This window comes from Meriones unguiculatus (genome assembly GCF_030254825.1).
Source record: "Meriones unguiculatus strain TT.TT164.6M chromosome 16 unlocalized genomic scaffold, Bangor_MerUng_6.1 Chr16_unordered_Scaffold_43, whole genome shotgun sequence".
Taxonomy (NCBI): Eukaryota; Metazoa; Chordata; class Mammalia; order Rodentia; family Muridae; genus Meriones; species Meriones unguiculatus.
In genome coordinates this window covers 3,591,829-3,612,308 of record NW_026843701.1, presented here as the reverse complement: position 1 = coordinate 3,612,308, position 20,480 = coordinate 3,591,829, and the positions used below count along the sequence as shown (strand labels likewise).

The 20,480-nt window shown below is 38.8% G+C and overlaps 1 long non-coding RNA gene across 1 annotated transcript in view; it reads right to left on the bottom strand.

The window, feature by feature from the left end:
* Positions 1–6,029: 6,029 nt before the first annotated feature.
* Positions 6,030–20,480, bottom strand: part of LOC132651424 (uncharacterized) — a 33,095-nt gene continuing 18,644 nt past the window's right edge. The window contains exons 2-4 of the long non-coding RNA XR_009589096.1: positions 14,114–14,195; positions 10,575–10,691; positions 6,030–6,140 (exon numbers count right to left, since the gene is read on the bottom strand). This is a non-coding gene — a long non-coding RNA (uncharacterized LOC132651424). The remainder of the gene's footprint in view (positions 6,141–10,574; positions 10,692–14,113; positions 14,196–20,480) is intronic.

The following is a 20,480-nucleotide window of genomic DNA, read 5'->3' as shown; positions in this document are numbered from 1 at the left end:
AAAAAAAAGCTTAGTTATAAAAATCTGAATTGAATGAAACATAAATGTATCTATTGAGGAAACAACAAATCTCCCTCTCATCTGGTATGCTGACATTGACCTGAGCATACTTTTCTTCCCAACTCGTTCTGATTGGTACAAACAGCAATTTACCTTCATGAAGTCAAGACAGCAGACCACCCTTACTGACTAGCCAGAGCCAATATGTATGCCAACTGCCCTCCTCTGCCTTAAAAGGATTGGCATGTAACTTATTTATATTGACCCAGTATGTTCATTACATTATACAAATAACAACTGAAAAGAAAGGTAAAACTGATAAAAATCAGAAGCTTGATTTGTGAGTGAAGATTCTTTGGAAAGATACAAAAATCATCTCAGCAGTCCTAGAACCGTGGATTGCCATTACAAAAGTGAAAGGAACAGCTTCACTTATCACTGGCTTCTGAAAGATAAAATATTACCTAACATACTCTGTAGGACTGAATGGAAGCTATTCTTAGAAGACAAAGCAAGAAGTAAAATGATCTTTAAAAAGGTATATAAATATCCTTCATCAGTCATACTTAGTTTTATTGAGTTTCTATAATACCCCAAGTTCATAAAAAAATAAAAATAAAAGCCCCTCCCACTTCCTCCTCTATTTCTTGCAAGTGAAAGCATGAATCCAATAACATGCAGCAAGATGTTCAGTTAATAATTCTTTAGGCATCAGAGCTGCTCTGAGGAGCAGAGTTCTTTCTTAGGGTTGTCCACTTCATAGACAATTTGAATGCACAAGTATTCTTCCACTTAATGTTTGTTCATTGTATTCAGATATGGCAAGGCTGAATGTTCCATAATTTGGGGCAATAAGTTCCCTACACGAAAGGACAGCCACTATTTATTAAGTGACAAGGCAACAAACCATGAGCTCTGGTCCCTAGAGACCTTGCCTGTTATGTTTATCTCACATTTTTACAGCTTAGAAACTGATTCTCAAAGGTTCAGTGAACAATCCAGAGTCATTACACCATTCCATATATCATATTCATGGATGTCTTCTTTTATAATGCTGACACTTCTTAGCTATTACCAGGAAAAGACAGTGTTTACTGTATCTGTGACAACCAATATAAACCTAAGCAAAGATTAATTTGCTAATCAACCTGCATCCCACATGAAAAAAAAAAAGCAGGGTTTCATAATAAAAACTGAGCCTTCTATTTCCTTGAGCCCATCCAGTCATTCCACAGAATAATTCTAATACAATCAGAATCTTCGTGGTTATTGTCTCTTAGACTCTCAGTATTCAGCTGTCTTCTTCATTCACAAGATCAGATGCATGTACACTACACTTTCTTGGATTCAATAAATGTGTGTTGTGATGTCAACAACAGAAGCTTCAGGAGGATCCTACAGAAAGCAAGAACCATGCCTATTGTGAGTGAAGGGACCAAAATGTAGAAAGTGTCCTAAGCATGTGCAATATCTCCCATAAGCAATGATCCATATCACGACCCTTTTCAAAATAAAGATGCCAGTATAGTCTGAAATAACAGCTCACACTGCCCAGACCCCTTTGTAAGCCCTACTAAGACCTAAGAAGATTCATATCCATTTTTTCAAGTATGATAATCTAACCCCTCTTGAACTTTTCCATAAACAATTCAACTGTTTTCTTCTTTGTTGCAAGATTATTAAATCTCTGTTATAAAGAGCTAGCTTAAAATACTCCTAAGCTAAAGTATTATTAGTACAGAGTAACATTTGTAGAAAGAATAATGATGAAAAAAAAAATACCTGTCTATAACAAAGCATGAAAAAATTATTACATTGAAAAATGTGACAGCTATGTGTGGTAATGATTTAGGAATCCCAGAGACTGCTGACTCTATCATGAAAAATCTCTACACTTTTACATTTTTTAGTTTTCATGCTGCCATACTTTTGGAGAAAAATAACAAAATATTTGGAACAAACAGCATCATTTCTCATGGACACATATCTTCTGCCTTCTCTAATGAATTATGTTGACATGGTTGAAAGAGCCAAGAGCCCATTACTGAATTCACAAATAATACTGAAACACAGGGTGTGCTTGCATCTTAACAATAAATCACAAAAGACAGTGGTGCCTAAAGATAGAAGAAAAATATAGTTGCCATCTTAGTAGAAAAATATATATGCATGTACTTTGGATAATCCCAAAATATACCTGTGTTTCTCTTTTATCTCTGTGTTCTTTTGTGCTCATATTTTTTACTATTTCTATTCTCATTAGTTTTTAGTTTACAAAATACTTCATAATGGCACTAAATACATTTTCAATTAATTTTATAGTTTCACGCATGAGTGTAGCACATCATTTGGACATATAGTGTTCACTGTCAATCTTTCCATTCCCCCAATTCACTCCCAAATTTTAGATATATTATTATTGTTATACACACACACACACACACACACACCAGCTCTTTCAGTGTTTCTTATTTGTACAAGTGTTTAGAGTTAACCACATGAGGCTGAATAATCTATCAGGGAATTCATCTGTGAAGAAAACTGACTATCCCTCTCTCAACATCCTAGAGTTCTTCATCTAGGGGTCAGACTTTGTAAAATTTACCCACCCATGTTGGCATGTCTATATAGCTCTTCTTAAGGAAGTCATGTTGTTGATATTTTGTGGGTACAGTTTCCATGTCTTAGCTAGAAGACACTACTTAGAAGCAGCCATCCTGGTCCTCTAGCTCTTAAAAATGTATCTACCCTGTGTTCTGTGATTTTTTTTTTTCTTGAGCTTTAATTATAGAGGTTGCATTTTAGATGTATCGGTTAGGATTGAGGTCGCCACGCTTACTTATTCTCCGTATTTGGTCAGTTATAGACCTCAGAAACAGTCTCTATCTATTGCAAAGATAAGCTTCTTTGCTGAGAAGTGAGAGCTGCTTCTCTGTGGGTATAATAAAGATATTCATAATGCAGTTAAACGGCAGTGGTATATGCTCTTCTAAGTTTCATGATCTTAATCATGAGCAGTTGGCTAGGTTTCCAGCAGCAGGCATGAGATCCCTCATATTGAGTAGATCTTAAGGCCAGACAGAAAACTGATGGTTACCATCAAGATAAAAGTGCCACTGGAGCACCATTAAAGATATCTTGTCATTTTGTCATTATTATGTTCACAAGCTTTACACTGGGTAGACTACTAATTAGTTTTATTCTGTGACCGTTTAAATAGCACTTTCCAAGACTCTAGAAGGAAGTCTTCAGGTAGGAAGGAGGCTTCCAGATCAGATTCTCCCAAGTTCTGTGTCCAAAATATGTGATTGTTTTTCAGCAATAACATCTTATCTCCAAGTTCTTGGAGGCATCCAAAGACAATGGCAATAGTCTATATTATTTGGAAGTCTCAAAATACTCTGAACAACAACTCAAAGGAAGATAGATTTCTCATGTCTGAAATTGGGGTTTTTATTAGATAGTCTATGCCTCTAGGGAGAAAAACTTGAGGCTTTTCTTTTTTATTTTTCTTTATTAATTACACTCTACTCACTCTGCATCCCCCCCCCCGTGGTTCCCACCCTCCTCCCGTCCTAATCCCTTCCTTCCTCCACCCTCTGCATGCATGCCCCTCCCCAAGTTCACTGATAGGGGAGGATTTCTTTTCCTTCCTTCTGATCCTAGTCAATTAGGTCTCATCAGGAGTGGCTGCCTTGTCTTCTTCTGTGGCCTAGTAATGCTGCTTCCCCTTTAGGGGGAGGTAATTAAAGAGCAGGCCAATAAGTTCGTGTCAGAGACAGTCCCTGTTCCTATTACAATGGAACCCACTTGGATACTGAACTGCCATGGGCTACATCTGTGCAGGGGTCTTAGGTTATCTCCATGCATAGTCCTTGGCTGGGATAGCAGTCTCAGGAAAGACCCCTGTGCTCAGATTTTTTTTATTCTGTTGCTCTTCTTATGGAGTTCCTGTCCTCTCCAAAAATAGATACTGAGACTTATGGGCAACCTTTGGGCAGAGTGCAGGGAATCTTAGGAAAGAAGTGGGAACAGTAAGATCCGGAGAGGTTTTTCTTAGATGGTCTATGACTCTGGAGGGGAGGAGCATTATCACTCTGTGTGGTGTAACTACATATAAATATATATGTGTATGTGTACACATATGTTATATATATTAGTACTAGTACATACAATATATTATTATATATATTATTATATATAATATATATATATGCCTCAGCTTTTAAAAATGTGTTACAGATCTGAACAAAGCATTCTCATAAGAAGAAATAAAAATGGCTTAGGGTCTTAGATTGCTTAGTTGAAACTGAAATAAATGTTAGATAAATGATTAATAGGCAAATGATGAAGGATAGGTAGATAGATAGATAGATAGATAGATAGATAGATAGATGGATGAAAGGTGAGATAGACAGATGAACAGACAGACAGATATAAAATTTGTAATTTTACAATAAAATGAGTGATACTCATTTTATGGTCAGGCAAAATGTTGAAATGGGAGAGGACTGAGGGTAAAAAAAAAAAAAAACCACCGGATGTAGCAAATGATCAAACCAGAAGGACAAGGGCCTAGCACCAGCGTGATTGTAAAGTACAAGAGGAAAGCCTGAGGCTTAAGAGATAATGATAAAATGCAGGCACACTCAAAACACAAAAGGCATGAATGTAGGTCAGAATCAAACCTAAGGCAGCTAATGCATTACTACGTGGATGTAAGAACTGGAATGAAGGCAGAGCTACTCTAAACTAGTTTTAGAATGAGGCTTCCCAGTACTGAAGGAGTGATCCAGTTTGTCCTTTTCTCCAAGATCCTAATCTTATCCTTCCACATAGCCCACTCCCACATGTGCAGCAAAATGAGCACTAGGACATAAGAGGAAGTAGTTGACCAACATTATTGTCAGGCTCAGGTTGGGCAACAGAAAACATACTCAGAATAACGTTTCTACACTCCCCAAATCACACATAGGGCAAGCAATAGAACAAGACCTGGTCACTTTCATTTTAAACATACTGCTCTCAACCATGATGGGAGTTTATTTTTTAGCCATCATGTCTACTCACCTGTTTCAAGAAATGGTTTAAATTCATTAATTACTTAATATTAAAACTGTTTTAATTTGTGCTCCAAATAAAATGAAATAAAACACTATTAAATTTAGAGGACTAAGTAAAATACTTGAAATCTAGCTAATTATTCATGGGATTCTTCTTTCTCTTAGCTGCGAAGGCTTCTAGAAATACTGACCTCAGAATTTTTATTTAGGAAGTCACATTAGTGAGGTATTACAGTTGTAGCTGCCCTGTCATTTCTAGGAGATATAATCTTGTAGCAGAATTTATGGGCCTCTGGCTGTGACAACCGTTCCTGCTCCTCTTCTGCAGAGTTTCCTTAGCTTTAAGTGAGAGCTATATTGTAGATGGGTGGGGCATCCCGCATCAGTTTCTTCAGTTGGACATGACTATTGTTATCTTCATTCAGAGCAAGTCGCACTGTCTTCTAAAGATTCTCATGAAAGAACATTTGTAACATTCACTTTTGAATGAAGTATAAAGACACAATAATCCTCAGGAGGCCTCAGTGAGATCTTAATAAGGCACTTACCTTCCCTGATGTTCTGAAAATGATGATGCATGAGTAAGCAACACTAGTCCTTGGTCAGTTTTTCGTTAGCCCCTACGCTGGCATGAGACTTCATAGTGATACAGTTACCTGCAAGTCACCCTTTGTCTCACTTGCAACTCTGATAAACATATTACTTCACCAAGCTGGACTTGGTGAAGATAGAATTCTTTTTTTTTTTTTTGGTTTCTGGTGTCCTATGTAAGTATGATATCAGGTAGATATTTCATTATGTATCCCAGAAAAAAAAAAGTCATGCAAAGATGATTTTGAGGCAGTGACTAAGGAATACAGAAGATAACTACAGTGTATGGACACCACAATCCCATCTATAGTACACAGCAATAGAAAATCTTCCAAAAGTTTGTACAGAGAAAGAATTTATTGTGAAATTTTTTTCCTGTGGAATGAATATTACACAAAAAGAGATTTGTGTGTGTGTGTGCCAGATTAGATTTATCTCCGGTGGAAAACATCTTTTAATGTCTGATGTCTTTTTCTTTGCTGGTGTCTGAAAATCAAAAATAAAAAGTTAATGTCTCCCTCTAGTGTCCAATCTGCTACTTTACAATAATCACATATAAATGGACCTGTGAACTTGTCCTCCACATGAGACTAAGTACACTGCACACTGCAAGTGCCATCACTGACAGAGAAGGGGAGCAGGATTTTTGAAAGATTTATTTATTATATTTTATATACACTTTTTTTTTCTGAATGTATTGTGTGCATCAGGTGCATGCCTGGTGCCCACAGAAGTCAGAAGAGGGCATTGGATCCTGGGAAAATGAAGTTATGGGCCACCATGTGGATGCTTGGAAACTGACCCAGGTGCTCTACAAAAGCAAGACATCTTAGCTACTGATACATATCTCAATCCTGAATTTGAATTTTAGAAATAAAATATGCAAAAGAAAATGAGAAAACGAAACCAACAAACTAATTACAGATACACAAATCCTGATGCAGAAACATAAACATTAAAACCAAGACAATTTGTCTTCCTCACAAATCATTAATCCCATAATTTAGAACAACATGTAGGAACTAGAGAGATGGCTCAGCAGTTGAATGTACTTGTTGCACTCCCAGAGAACCAAGATTCAGTTCCTAGTATCCCTATCATGTTTCACAACCATATTTACTCCAGTTTCAGGGAATCTGCTGGAAACTAGACACTCATCTTCATAAAATAAAACAAATTAATCTTAAACAAATTTTAAACATCCTATAAGATATTCCATACAAGGAATCCAAAAAGATAATTGCAAGTATGTTCAAATAACTCAAGGAAGAAATGTGTATACTCCAAGAAAACAAAACAATAAACAAAGAGATGAATAAAATAAGGACAAGAAAATTAAGAGTGAACTACTCAAAAAACTGAATAATAGCCAGAAGAAAACTATGAAGCCAAATATAAGCCATAGTAAAATGCCTAATAGAATGGATCATGTAAAATCAGAGAATCTGAAGGAAAAGGTAAAAAGAACTGGGTCATTCTATAAAGATCAATTACACATTTAAAAGGAACAACAGACAGAATAAGGGTAGAGATCTTAGACACCATAAAGAAAAAACAAATAAAAAAAACAAAACAAAACTTGTGGTAGAGGCATAGATGAAAAAAAAAAGGAAACCGCATGGGAGGGATATGAAATTATTTTTAATAAAGTAATTTTTTTCTCATTTCCAGTCTAGAGAAAGCGATACCACCAGATATAAACATATGTAACTTCAGAAATGAAGGACCAGAAAAGAACTCCCCATGACGTAGTTAAAACATTTTTAAAAAATAGGTATTTTTTAGGATAGAATAGGTGTTTAATACAATATTAAAAGCTGTAAAATAAAAAGGTAAAATATAAATATAAAGAAAAACCCATTAGAATGATGGCTGGGAACTTATTAGGGAATTTTAAAGCCAAAAGGGAAGAGAAAGATGTATTTCAAGTTTTGGAAGAGCACAAATGCAAACACTGATTTTAGTAGTCAGTAACACTACCTCCCGGAGTTAAAAAAAGAAAGAAAAAAATTTCCCTTAAAAAAAAAAAAAAAAAGAATGATGATGTAACCAGTGCCAGAAAGACAAATGTTCTAATATTACATATTTAGATGTATGTGTATTGATTGGAGGGCCCATAGAAATAAAGACACCAATGAAGTTTCTTGCAGGGTAATATTTCTATTTTTCTTTTTTTATTAATTAATTCAATTTATATCTCGGTCATGAGCCCCTCCCTTCTCCCTTTCCAGTCCCACCCTTGCTTCCATATCCCCTCTCTCCAATACCTCAGAACAGGGGTGCCTCCTTACCCAGACACCCCTGCTCATCTATTCACATGAGAACTGAGTTTGCCTTCCTCCCCTGTGGCCTGGTAGGGAAGTCCCATCAGGGGGAAGTGATCAAAAAGCAGAAGACATAGTCCATGTCCAAGATATGCCCCACTCCCCTAACTACTGGTCCCACATGAAGCCTAAGATGCCCATCAGGCTTATCTTCTTGGGGGCTGTGCATTGTAGTAAGTCTATCCTCTGCTATATGACTAAAATCCACTTATAAGTGAATATATATCATGTGCATTTTTCTGGGTCTGTGTTGCATCACTCAGGATGATCTTTTCTACTTCCATCCGTTTGCCTGCAAATTTCATGATTTGTTTGTTTGTTTGTTTGTTTTTAATGGCTGAGTAGTATTCTATTGTGTAAATGTACTACAATTTCTTTATCCATTCTTCAGATGAGGGACATCTAGATTGTTCGCAATTTCTGGCTGTTACAAATAAAGCTGTCATGAGCATGGTTGAGCAAATGTATGGTGGAGCAACTTTCAGGTATATGCCCAGAAGTGATATAGCTGGGTCTTGAGGTATGGCTATTCAAGTTTTCTGAGAAAGAGCCAGATTAATTTCCAAAGTAGTTGAACAAGCTTGAACAAGCTTGCACTCCAACTACTCTTCCAATTCAGGAGTGTTCCCCTTTCTCCACATTCTTGCCAGAATGTGTTGTCACTTGAATTTTGATCTTAGCCATTCTGACAGGTGTAAGATGGAATCTCAGAGTCCTTTTGATGACTAGGAATGTTGAGAATTTCTTTAAGTGCTTCTCCACCATTCAAAATTCCTCTGTTGAGAATTCTCTGTTTAGCTCTGTATCCCATTTTTAAATTGGATTATTTGGTTTGTTAGTGTTTAATTTCTTCAGTTCCTTATACATTCTGGATATTAGCCCTTTGTCCTATGTAAAATTGGTAAGGATCTTTTCCCAATCTGTAGACTGACATTTCATTCTAATGATAGTATCCTTCGCTTTTCAGTTTCATGAGGTCCCATTTATTGATTGTTGATCTTAGTGCCTGAGCTGTTGGTGTTCTTTTCAGGAAGTTGTCTCCTGTGCCAATGAGTTCAAGGCTCTTCCCCACTTTCTCCTCTAGCAGATTTAGTGTATCTTGTTTTATGTTGAGGTCTTTGATCCACTTGGACTTGAGTTTTGTGCATGGTGATAAATATGGATTTATTTGCATTTTATACATATAGACATCCAGTTAGACCAGCACCATTTGTTGAAGATGCTGTCTTTTTTCCATTGTATGTTTTTGGCTACTTTATCAAAAACCAGGTGTGCATTGCTGTGTGGGTTTATTTCTGGGTCTTTAATTTGATTCCAATGATCAACCATTCTGTTTCTATGCCAGTACCATGCATTTTTTAAAAATTACTATTGCCCTGTAGTATAGCTTGCAGTCAGGTATGGTGATACCCCCAGAAGATCTATTATTGCCTGAGATTGTTTTAGCTATTCCAGATTTTTGTTTTCCCACATGAAGTGTAGAATTGTTCTTTCAATGTCTATGAAAAATTGTGTTGGCATTTTGATAGGATTACATCAAATCTGTAGATTGACTTTGGTAAGATGGCCATTTTTATTTACTATGTTAATCCTACCAATCCATGAGCATAATAGATCTTTCCATCTTCTGGTATCTTCTTCAATTTCTTTCTTCAGAGACTTAAACTTCTTGTCATAGAAGTTTTTTACCTTCTTGGTTAGAGTTAGAGTTACCCATAGATACTTTATACTGTTTGTGGCTATTGTGAAGGGTGTAGTCTCCCTAATTTCTTTCTCAGTCTGTTTGTAATTTGTGTACAAGAGGGCTACTGATTTTTTTAATTAATTATGTATCTATGTCAGAATTTTAGGGGCCATTTATGTATACTATCATAACATCTGCAAATAGCTATACTTTAACATTTTTCTGATATGTATCTCTTTAATCTCCTTAACTTGTCTTATTGCTCTAGCTAGAACTTCTAGTACTATACTGAAGAGATATGGAGAGAGTGAACAGCCTTGTCTTGTCCCTGATTTTAGTGAGATTTAGTTTGATATTCATTATCGGTCTTTATTGTGTTTAGATATAGGTTTTGTATCCCTGATCTCTCTAAGACTTTTATCATGAAGGGGTGTTGTCAAAGGCTTTTTCCGCATCTAATGAGATGATCATGTGAGCACCCCTAGAACTCAGGCAATGATACACTAGTCTTTCAGAAGTGGAGTTAGAAGGCACTCTCTTAATTCAATCCCTAATACTGAGTCTGCACATCCTCAGGTCAGGAATTTTCAGGGTCCGTATTTTAGGATGTGGCAAAAACCAACAAAAGAAGGCTTATTTTAGACCAATGATGAAGGTCAGGATGAAGGCTCACTTACCAGCCCAACACCTATCACCATCATATAATAACAGGTTTATTTTTGTTGAAATTCAGAGACCAGTGAAGAAGGGACAATATTCATTTTTTTTTCCATCATGTGACATTCCCGAGAAAGAACTCAATAGGATCTTTTCAAGAAACTCTGTCTTCAGGGATTGCTTTGGCCTGGCTTCCCTGCTGCTTTCTCATGAAGAAGCTCTACAAACAAGGAGGAGAAGCAGTTTCCCACCCACCTGTCTGTATCTGGGCACTGTGCTTCTTGCATCTCATCTCACTTAACCCTTGCCTAGATGAGACAGGAAGGTGGAAAGAACATCTACCACGGAAAATGTCCAACAGAACCTGCAGAACTGAGAGAGAAAGGATGTCCAGTGACAATTCTGGAGTTAACCTTTGAGAGTACGAGGCATCCAGGCTGTTATCACTATCACATCTGGGTCAAAGGTTTGGCTTGGAGTTTAAGCAGGGTCCCAACAATCATGCTGTGTCAAAAAAAGAAGAAGATAAATTAAATGAATTGTGGCTACCCCTGACATTGGGACAATCTCCAGTCAGGCCTCCTCCCAAGCGTTGGCAGCTGCCACACAGTCTAATTCAAAATGGAGAGACTGGACACTGGAAAGGAGTCTTCCATCTTCCGCTGAACTGAGAGAGCTAATTGGTCATGGAGGCTGCAACCTCCAGCAGGAGGGCCCTCCAAAAATCACCCATGGTTGAAGCCAATATCCACTTGACTGTCTCTCCTGGGATTCCCTGATATGGCCACAATATCCAAGTCTTTTTTTCCAGGCCCTGATTTCAGCAAAGTGCACCAGAATTGAAGCCTGTCTTAGTGGTCACTCACTGACTAGCAGACCAGGTATGGACTCAGGAACAAGTGGCTTTGTGTCTCTGGGCTGGCTTCCTCTAATTGCTTGTGTGAACTCTCTGTTCACTGCTCTGGAACCCAATACAAAGTAACTGGCCACTGATAGAATGAAAGTCAGAACATAGATGTGTGAGCTGTTCATTGTCTTTGATTTAAACTGTTCCTCCACAATGGTTTTATGACAGAGGATAAGAAAGGAGAAACATAATACCTACAACCAAGTTATCTCAAGCTCTCTCAGAAGCCATGCCTCTATCTATCTATCTATCTATCTATCTATCTATCTATCTATCTATCTATCTATCTATCCATCATCTATTTATTTTTGCTTTTGGTCCTTTATAACATAAGCTCAGTAAACATTTCTCTTGGGACTGAAGAAAGCCTGCCAGAGCAGCCTTAGTTTTTTTTTAACTAATGTAGGCCAGTTCAAATTTAGACCAGAATCTAAAACATGTTCTCCACCACAGGCTGGTCTCAGTGATACCTTCAGCAATGTGAAGACTGCAGATGAGGTTTGCCTTTTAGCCCCTTCTGAGTGGTGACACTTCACTGCAGGGAGCATCGATCTGCCTGGCAAGAGCCCATGACAGCACTGAAGACAATTTGCTCAGCAGGACAACCAAGCAGTCAGCCATGAATGAAGCTCTAATTCTATGATCATCACTGCTCTATCTAGGCCTGTCCTCTAATGTTGAAAGTGAGTATAAAGTAATTCTGTGTCTGCTGAGTCTACATGTGGTCAATGTGTACTAAGCTAGGTAAGCCCTACTCGCCTTCCAAAGTCAAAAAATATCCCAGAATTCATCCGATGTGATACCACCATTTCCCTCTAGCTTGATGGCACTTTCCTGTTAAGAAACAGATGTGGTTCTGATAAAACTCCCAACAGTGAAGCCCCTTCACACACAGGTAGACTGGACCAGCATTCAATGGACTGTGTCTTCTGGAATGGGAAGGACACAAGGATAAAGGCAGGCTGCAAACACAAGACATCAGTTAAGGGAGGGTATTTAACTCCCCCATCCTCATGTGGGGAAACATTTCACTAGAACCACAAACCTTAAGAGAAATACAGATGAGTACACTACAGACTTGTCCACAAGGTCTGCATATTGATGGTCAACTTGCTACTGTTATGTATCACAATGTAAATATCTGATATGCAGATGGTCTTATGAAACTACTGTAAAATGGATATTGACCCCAAAGGGCTCATGATCCACAGGTTGAGGACTGCTCTTCTATAAGAACTTGAAATATACAGCACTGTTATGCTACTGTGCATCCTTCTCCCGTGATTCCTCTGCTCTGTCTCTTACATCTTCTCTGAATTCCTCTTTTTGCCAAATGTTTCCTGCTCTCTCTGTAGCATCTGGTTCTACTCTTCTGCTGTCAATCTCTAGGTCAATTATTTCACTTTATATCAATGGGCAACTCTGTGGAACTGGTGTTTTGAAATTAGATTTGTAAATTTGCATACTCATTCATGGGAAATATTTAATGTGCCAAGCACAAAGGACAGATGAAAGCTGCAAATACAAAAATTAATAAAAATATGTATGAAGAAGATATAGGCCTCTAATGAAATTGTCATATTTCAGATAACAGGTACAACTCAAGATGACTGTGTTATGTGTGACATGCCAGTCTCAAAAGACAAATGTAATTTATGTTCTCACATATGCACAATCTGAAGGTTTGTAAGAGCAAGAACATAAAAGAGAGGCCACCAAGGGCATGGAATAGGGCAGAGGTATCCCTAGGATGATATACAGTATTTGTGACAGGGCCTTGGCTGCCTCAACCACTACACATAGTCTAGATAATGATGCTCAGACCCCTAGGTAGTTCATAATCCAGACTCTTGCAATCCAGGGTTTTCTGTTAACCAGCCAGCAAAAACAAGGTCAGATGGTCTAAATACAAATCCAACATGGTTTTGACAAGTAAAGAACGTACTATGGGACCCACAAAAACAAGACTAGTCATAAAAAACAGTGGCAGAAATGGCTATATCTGTGTTTTGGAAGAGTAGATCAGGATGTTCCTTGCTAGAATTTGTGACTTCATGTCCTACTTGTTGGCACTGCCTCTGTCACTGATGACTGTTGGTTCCCTTCCTGGCTGGGAGCTGTCTCCCACTAGCCCACAAAGTCAGGAGGGGCACTAGATGAGAATCATGCCAGGAATGGTCAGTGAGAACCTGACAGGGATCACACACCTTTGGAACAGCTGATGGCTAATTCAATTTTAATTCCAGAGAATGAAGATTATATAGCCCTTGGGGAGTGGGTGAGGGGCTCCATGAATAGGTGTACATAATTGGTTGGAACTAGACACGTCAAGGAATCTTGATTTGCATTATATAGCACACCCCAATCATAAGAATAGAAACTCAGTATCTAATTAACATATAGCTGGGAGAGGAGAGCTAGCAGGAAGCTGTGTCAGAGGCCATATATCAAATGTGATTAGGGGAATCTGTGTCTAAATATGCTCTCCAGATGAAGTCAGGCAAACAGCAGGGAACCCAGCCGAGGGGAGGGAGTCCTGCTTTTAACACCCAAGCTCACAGTGGCCATCCAGACCAGGTGAGAAATGCAACCTCAACCAGCAGGGTATCTCCAACAGGTGTCCTTGAAGTGAACATCACAAGAAGCTAATGGTTCCAGTGACCAACCTTGAGTCTTTATCTGTGAACTGATTGATCAAATGAAAACAACTCAATCAATCAGGCTGGTTAACCAATGTGGAAATTCAGGTTGAAGTCATGTGACATTATGCCTGTAGTGCAATTGGGGTATCCTGTGAAAACAGGATTAGAAAATTGGCCTTTTCCTGTTTTGTATCTTGCTTCCACTGGGTTTCGTGTATAGTAGAATTCATGATAGTACTATTTACCTGCAGATATTTGTAGACTTGGGAACATACACTTCTACTCTGAAGGTTACATTTGGGGATTTCTCCCTGTTGCTTGTCCATCCTGAATAAAAAACAAAAACAAACAAACAAACAAACAAAAAAACATGATGCATATACAGGGAAATGAGCTTCTATCACAGAACATGACCGAAAGAACCTGCAGAACTGAGGACAGAAAGGATGGACAATGAGTTCTGGAGTTGACCACTGAGACTATAAAGGACCCAGTCCTTTACCACAATGGTCATCATATCTGGGTAAAAGAATTGGGCTGGGATTTAAATATTCTCTCAACCAATCATGCTCCGTCAAAAGAGCAAGCTACTGAGCATCTCTAGTACTCAGTTTTCTCTTCTTGGAGAAAACTATTACTGTAAAACTTTGAGATAGGGTGTGTGCAGGTCCTGGTACAAATAGCTGGTATCGACCACACCTGTCCTGGTGTCTCTATCAGGCAGGCAAGGAGGGTGCTGAGTCTGTGAGCTAGACCATAAGTTGACTTCTCTTCTCCCAGGTAACAGGCTCAGAGCAGCAACATGGTCCCTCCAGTGGCAGAAATATGAAAAGTCCACAGTATACTCCTCTGGCCTCTTGGGTGTCAACTCTGCATTGTGAGATTCACATTCCTAAAGCCAATCACCCATGGCTGGAGCCAGAAGTCAACATGTGTTGACTTGGGATCTCCTGGGATTCCCTAATGTGGCCACAGTGCTCAAGTGTCCCTTGCCCAGGCCCTCATTTCAGCAAAGCGCATCAGGACTGAAGCCTGCCTCAGTGGTCACTCACTGACAAACAGACCAACTACGGGCCCAGGAACAAGTGTTTCAGTGTCTCTGGCCTGCATTCCCTTGCTATTTTGTGTGAATGCTCATATTCATGGCTCTGAAACCCAAATACAAATTATGTAACTGGACAGAGACAGAATAAATGTCAGGATATACATGTGTGAGAAGATTTTCACTGTCTTTGATTCAAACTGCTCATCTTCAATGGTTTTAGACAAAGAATCAGAGAGAAAAGATGTGCTACCAAACCAAATTATGCCAAGATTTCTCTAAAATCACACCTCTACTGCTATTCTCTCTCTCTCTCTCTCTCTCTCTCTCTCTCTCTCTCTCTCTCTCTCTCTCAACAGCCTCTTCCTGAAGAGTAGGCCAGTGTCCAGATCAGACCAAATTTCAAAAACTTGTCTTCTAGCACATACTGGTACATAGTGATGTTAGTGATATCTTCAGCCTCATGAGTGACACATATGAGCCCTGGCATTCAGCCTGTTCTGAGTTGCCATACTTCACTGCATGGAGCAGCAATCTGCTTGGCAAGTAACACAAAATTACTGAAGACAATTTGCCCAGCAGGACAACCAAGCAGACAGCCATGGATGAAAGCTCTATCTCTGTGGTCAGTAAGGATCTGTTTTGGCCTGACTCCTAATGTGGTACCTGGGTACAAAACAGTTCCAAAATGGTTGAACTCACATGTGGACACTGTGCTCTAAGTTAGGTAAGCCCTGTTCATGTTCCAAACTGGAGCACCATAACAGCATTCCATCTAAAATGATGCTCATTTCCCTGTAGTTTTATGGTGTTTCTCTGTAAGGAGACAGATATGATTCTTATAAAATTCTCCACAAAAAAAAAGCCTCTTTACAGAGAAACCCTTTACAGATAAACTTTACAGATAAACTGGACCAGCATTTAGGGGGACTATGTATATTGTGGTGGGAGCAACACAGGAATAAAGGGTAGGCTGCAAATGGAACAGCAGGGAGGGGAGACAGAGAAAGGAGGGGATAGAATTTCTCTGTTTTAGGAGCCAGAAACCTGAAGGAAAAGATGTTGGAGGTTGATCTGATGCATGTTACTGACCTTCAAGACCCGGTTACATTTATCCTTGTTTTGTAAACCTTCCTAAGACATACCTCATTGGTTGATTAAGAGGCCTATACCTGGGCAGGGCAAAATGGGGTAGGAGTGGCTAAGGATCCAGGGCTTCAGGTTCAGGAGAATCATGAGAGACAGACAGACATGAAAAGAGGAGGAAGGAGTTCTCCACAATGGGTTAGTGTGGACCACATGGGCTGAGAGGAAAGATGAAAACTATAAACAAGTGTATTGAGATTATGAATGGAAGGTAGGCCAGATGAGGATGAATAATGTGGATGGCATTGGATGGGGGATGTACAGTGAGGATATTGAAACAGTCTAAGTAAAATATCTGCCTGGCCCAAGGTAAATAAGACAATTATACATCTAACAGGTTTCTGTGTCTTATTATTTGTGATAGGGGACTAAGTAATACCACCGTGAAAATCTTAAGGCTGATAATAAACATTAAATAGCCCACACTCATTTTTATTTACTACAGCAGAAAGACAAATTAATGAGTATAGCTGTGGTCTTTCCCTACAGACTGTCCTGCAGGGTTTGCACATTCATGGACAGCTTGGACATGGTAATGGCCCAAGGCCCCTATGACAAGAATGCCATGGAAGGTCAGCCTGGCTCCATGTTTTCTTGTTAACTGTAGTTTCCCATGGAGAAAACTATCTCTTCTCATCTCTTCTTGTGATGAACAGAGGCCTCTATGCTGGGTAAATGGGCACACTACTATAAGATTTTTCTGAAGGGCTCCTCATTCTGCTGTAATAGTTCATACCAGGCAAATCTCCATTCTTTGTCTCATAATGTATAGAGCTCATCACCTAAAAGAAAAGGCATGTGAAAAGGACATGCTAAAACAGTGGTTCTCAACCTTCCTAATGTTGTGACCCTTTAATAAATTTCTTCATGTTGTGGTGACCAAAAACCATGAAAATCCTTTTGTTGTTATTCAATAACTGTAGTTTTTGCTACAGTTATGAAGCATAATATAAATATCTGATATGTGGATGATTTTAGGTAATATCTATGAAAGAACTGCTTGATCATCAGAGGGATTGTGACTGAAATGTTGAGAACCAGTGCAATAAGGGAATTTGAAACATATAGCACTTAGTCTTGACTATTATTACTCTACAGTGCATCCTTCTCCCCAGGACTCATCCCTTATTTCTCTTCTATCTTCTTTGAATTTCTCCTTTAGCCAACTCTTTCCAGTTTCCTCTGTAACCTCTCATTCTCATCCTATGCTGTCCATCTCCAGATCAACTATTTCATTTTACATAGACATGAAGATTTCTCGAACTGGTGCTTTGATAACAGATTTGTCAGTTGGCATACCCCTCCATAGAAAAGATTTAATGTTTAAGTTTTAAGAGACATATGATTGTTTCAAATACAAAAATATTTAATAAATCTTATATAAAGGTTACAAGACAAAATATATACTAAGCCTCAAATATGAAATTTTGACATTTTACAGAAAACAGATATAACTCAAAATGACTGTTAAGTGAGAATAGTCAGACCCCAAAGAAAAACATTGCTTGTTTTTTCTCATATGCAAATCTTGAGGTTTATAGAAGTGAAATCATAAAAGACAGACTGCTAAGGACATAGAATAGGTCAATGTTTGCCTTGAGAAATTCCACAATGTTCTGGAGACTGACCATCTCTACAATCAAAGAGAGTCCACAGTGTGCTACACAGGGTCTTAGGTGGTTCACGCTCCAGATTCTTGTAACCCTTCCCCAATTTGTCAGCCAGAATAAATGAGTTTCAGCTGTCTAACTCATAAGCCAAAGTGGTTTTGACAAGGAAAGAAAGCACTGTGAGGCCAGTGAAAAACAAGACTAGTCATAAAACTCAGGAGCTGATTGCATCTAGGAATTGGATGAGTAGAACAGGAAGCTCCAATCTGAAATTCATGGCCTCATCACTGCCTCTGGCACTGGTGACCTTGAAATGAAAGCTGTGCCTTCAACATAACAAGACATGCACCACCTGTCTCAGTGACCCACCTTGAGGCCTCATCTGTAGTCTGATGGCTCCTTTGGAAAGAATTCAGTCAATTCAGAATTCAGACTAGATAGCCAATCTAAAATCTCCTGAGTGGTCAGGTTCAAGTCATGTGACTTGTGCCTGGACTGCAGGTGAGAAATCCTAGAAAATCAGGGTTAGAGAATCAAGCTCTGTGCCTTGGACACAGCTAGGACACACATCCCCTATCCCTTTGGCTTCTCAAAAGACGTTCATGATAGAAGTCTCAATTCCAAGAATCTATTCATGTGTGAACATAGACTTCAATTCTGAAAGTTAAATTTGAGGTTTGCTCCCTGTTTTTAGTCCACTCTGAATAGAAGTGCCTTCAGCTCAATTCTACATTGAAAGTTTAAAAGATAAGTTATAGACAAGTTCACAAGTGATGCTATAAACTACTTGAACCTAGGCATGGCAGTGTACACATGCAATGTGAAATTTAGAAAGATACAATTTCACAAAGAGAGTCCAGGACACAGAGGATTATACCATGAGATCCAGCCTATAGATAGATAGATAGATAGATAGATAGATAGATAGATAGATAGATAGATAGATAAATAAATGTACTTATTGTGTACTTGAGCATCTTTTGGATACATGCCTTGGAGTGCTATAACTGGATCTTGAAGAAGCAGTATTCCTAATTGTCTGAGAAAGCGCCAGATTGAATTCAGGAGTGGTTGTACAAGTTTACATTCCCACCAGCAATGGAGGGGGGTTCCCCTTTCTCCAAAACCTCTCCAGCATGTGTTGTCACTTGAGTATTTGATCTTAGTCATTCTGATGGGTGTTGGGTTAAATCTCAGGGTCGTTTTGATTTGCATCTCTCTGATGGCTAAGGACATTGAGCATTTCTTTAAGTGTTTCTCTGCCATTCTGTATTCCTCTACTGAGAATTCTCTGTTTAGCTCTGTTCCCAATTTTTAATTGGGTTACTTATTTGTTGCTTTTTAATTTATTTAGTTCTTTATATATATTGGATATCAGCCCTCTCTCAGATATAGGGTTGGTGAAGATCCTTTCCCAGTTTGTAGGCTGTCCTTTTGTTCTGACAACAGAAGCTTTTGCTTTACAGAAGCTTTTCAGTTTCATGAGTTTCCATTTATTGATTGTTGCTCTTAGAGCCTGTGCTGATGGTGTTCTGTTCAGGATGTTGTCTCCTGTGCCAATAAGTTCTAGGCTCTTCCACACTTTTCCTTTAACCGATTTATTTGGTCTGGTTTTATGTTGACGTCTTTGATCCACTTGGACTTTAGTTTTGTGCAGGGCGATTAATATGGATCTATTTTCATTCTTCTGCATGTAGACATCCAGTTGGACCAGCACCATTTGTTGAAGATGCTGTCTTTTTTCCATTGAATGGTTTTGGCTTCTTTGTCAAAAATCAAGTATCCATAGGTGTGTGGGTTTATTTCTGGGTTTTCTATTTGGTTCCACTTATCCACTATTCTGTTTCTATGCCAATACCATGCAGTTTTTATTACTGTTGCTCTGTAGTACAGCTTGAGATCAAGGATGGAGATGCCTCCAGACAATCTGTTGTTGTAAAGGATCGTTTTGGACATTCTGGTCTCAAGTACACGACAAGGACATTTGCTCAACCATGTTTGTAGTAGCTTTATCAGTAATAGGGAGAACCTGGAAACAACCCAGATGTCCCTCAGTTGAGGAATGGATACAGAAATTGTGGTACTTTTACACAATGTGGTACTTTTACACTACTCAGCAATTAAAACCAAGGAAATCATGAAATTTGCAGGCAAATGGTGGGACCTTTAAAAGAACATCCTGAGTGAGGTATCCCAAAAGCAGAAAGACACACATGTTATATACACACTTTTATAGACCTATAAGATAGGATAAACATACTGAAATCTATACACCTAAAGAAGATAAACAAGAAAGAGGACCGGGGTAAGATGATCAATTCTCACTTAAAAAGACAAATGGGATTGACATTGGATGTAGGAGAAAACAAGCAACAGGACAGAAGTGTACCACAGAGGGCCTCTGAAAGACTCTACCTAGCAGTGTATCATAGCAGATACTAAGACTCATAACCAAACCTTTGGCAGAATGCAGGGAATCATAAGAAAGAAAGGGAAGTTAATATGATCTGAAGAGGACAGCAGCTCCGTAAGAACCAAATATACCTGGGCACAGGGGTCTTTTATCAGACTGTTTCTCCAACCAAGGACCATGTATGGATATAACCTAGAATCTCTGCTGGGATGTAGCCCATGGTAGCTCAGTATCCAAGTGGGTACACTAGTAAGGGGAACAGGGACTATTTCTGACATGAACTCAATGGCAGGCTTTTTGACATCCCCTGCCGAGGGAGGAACAGCCTTACTAGGCCACAGAGGAGGACTTTGCAGCCAGTCCTGAAGATACCTGATAAACCAGGATCAGATGAAAGGGGA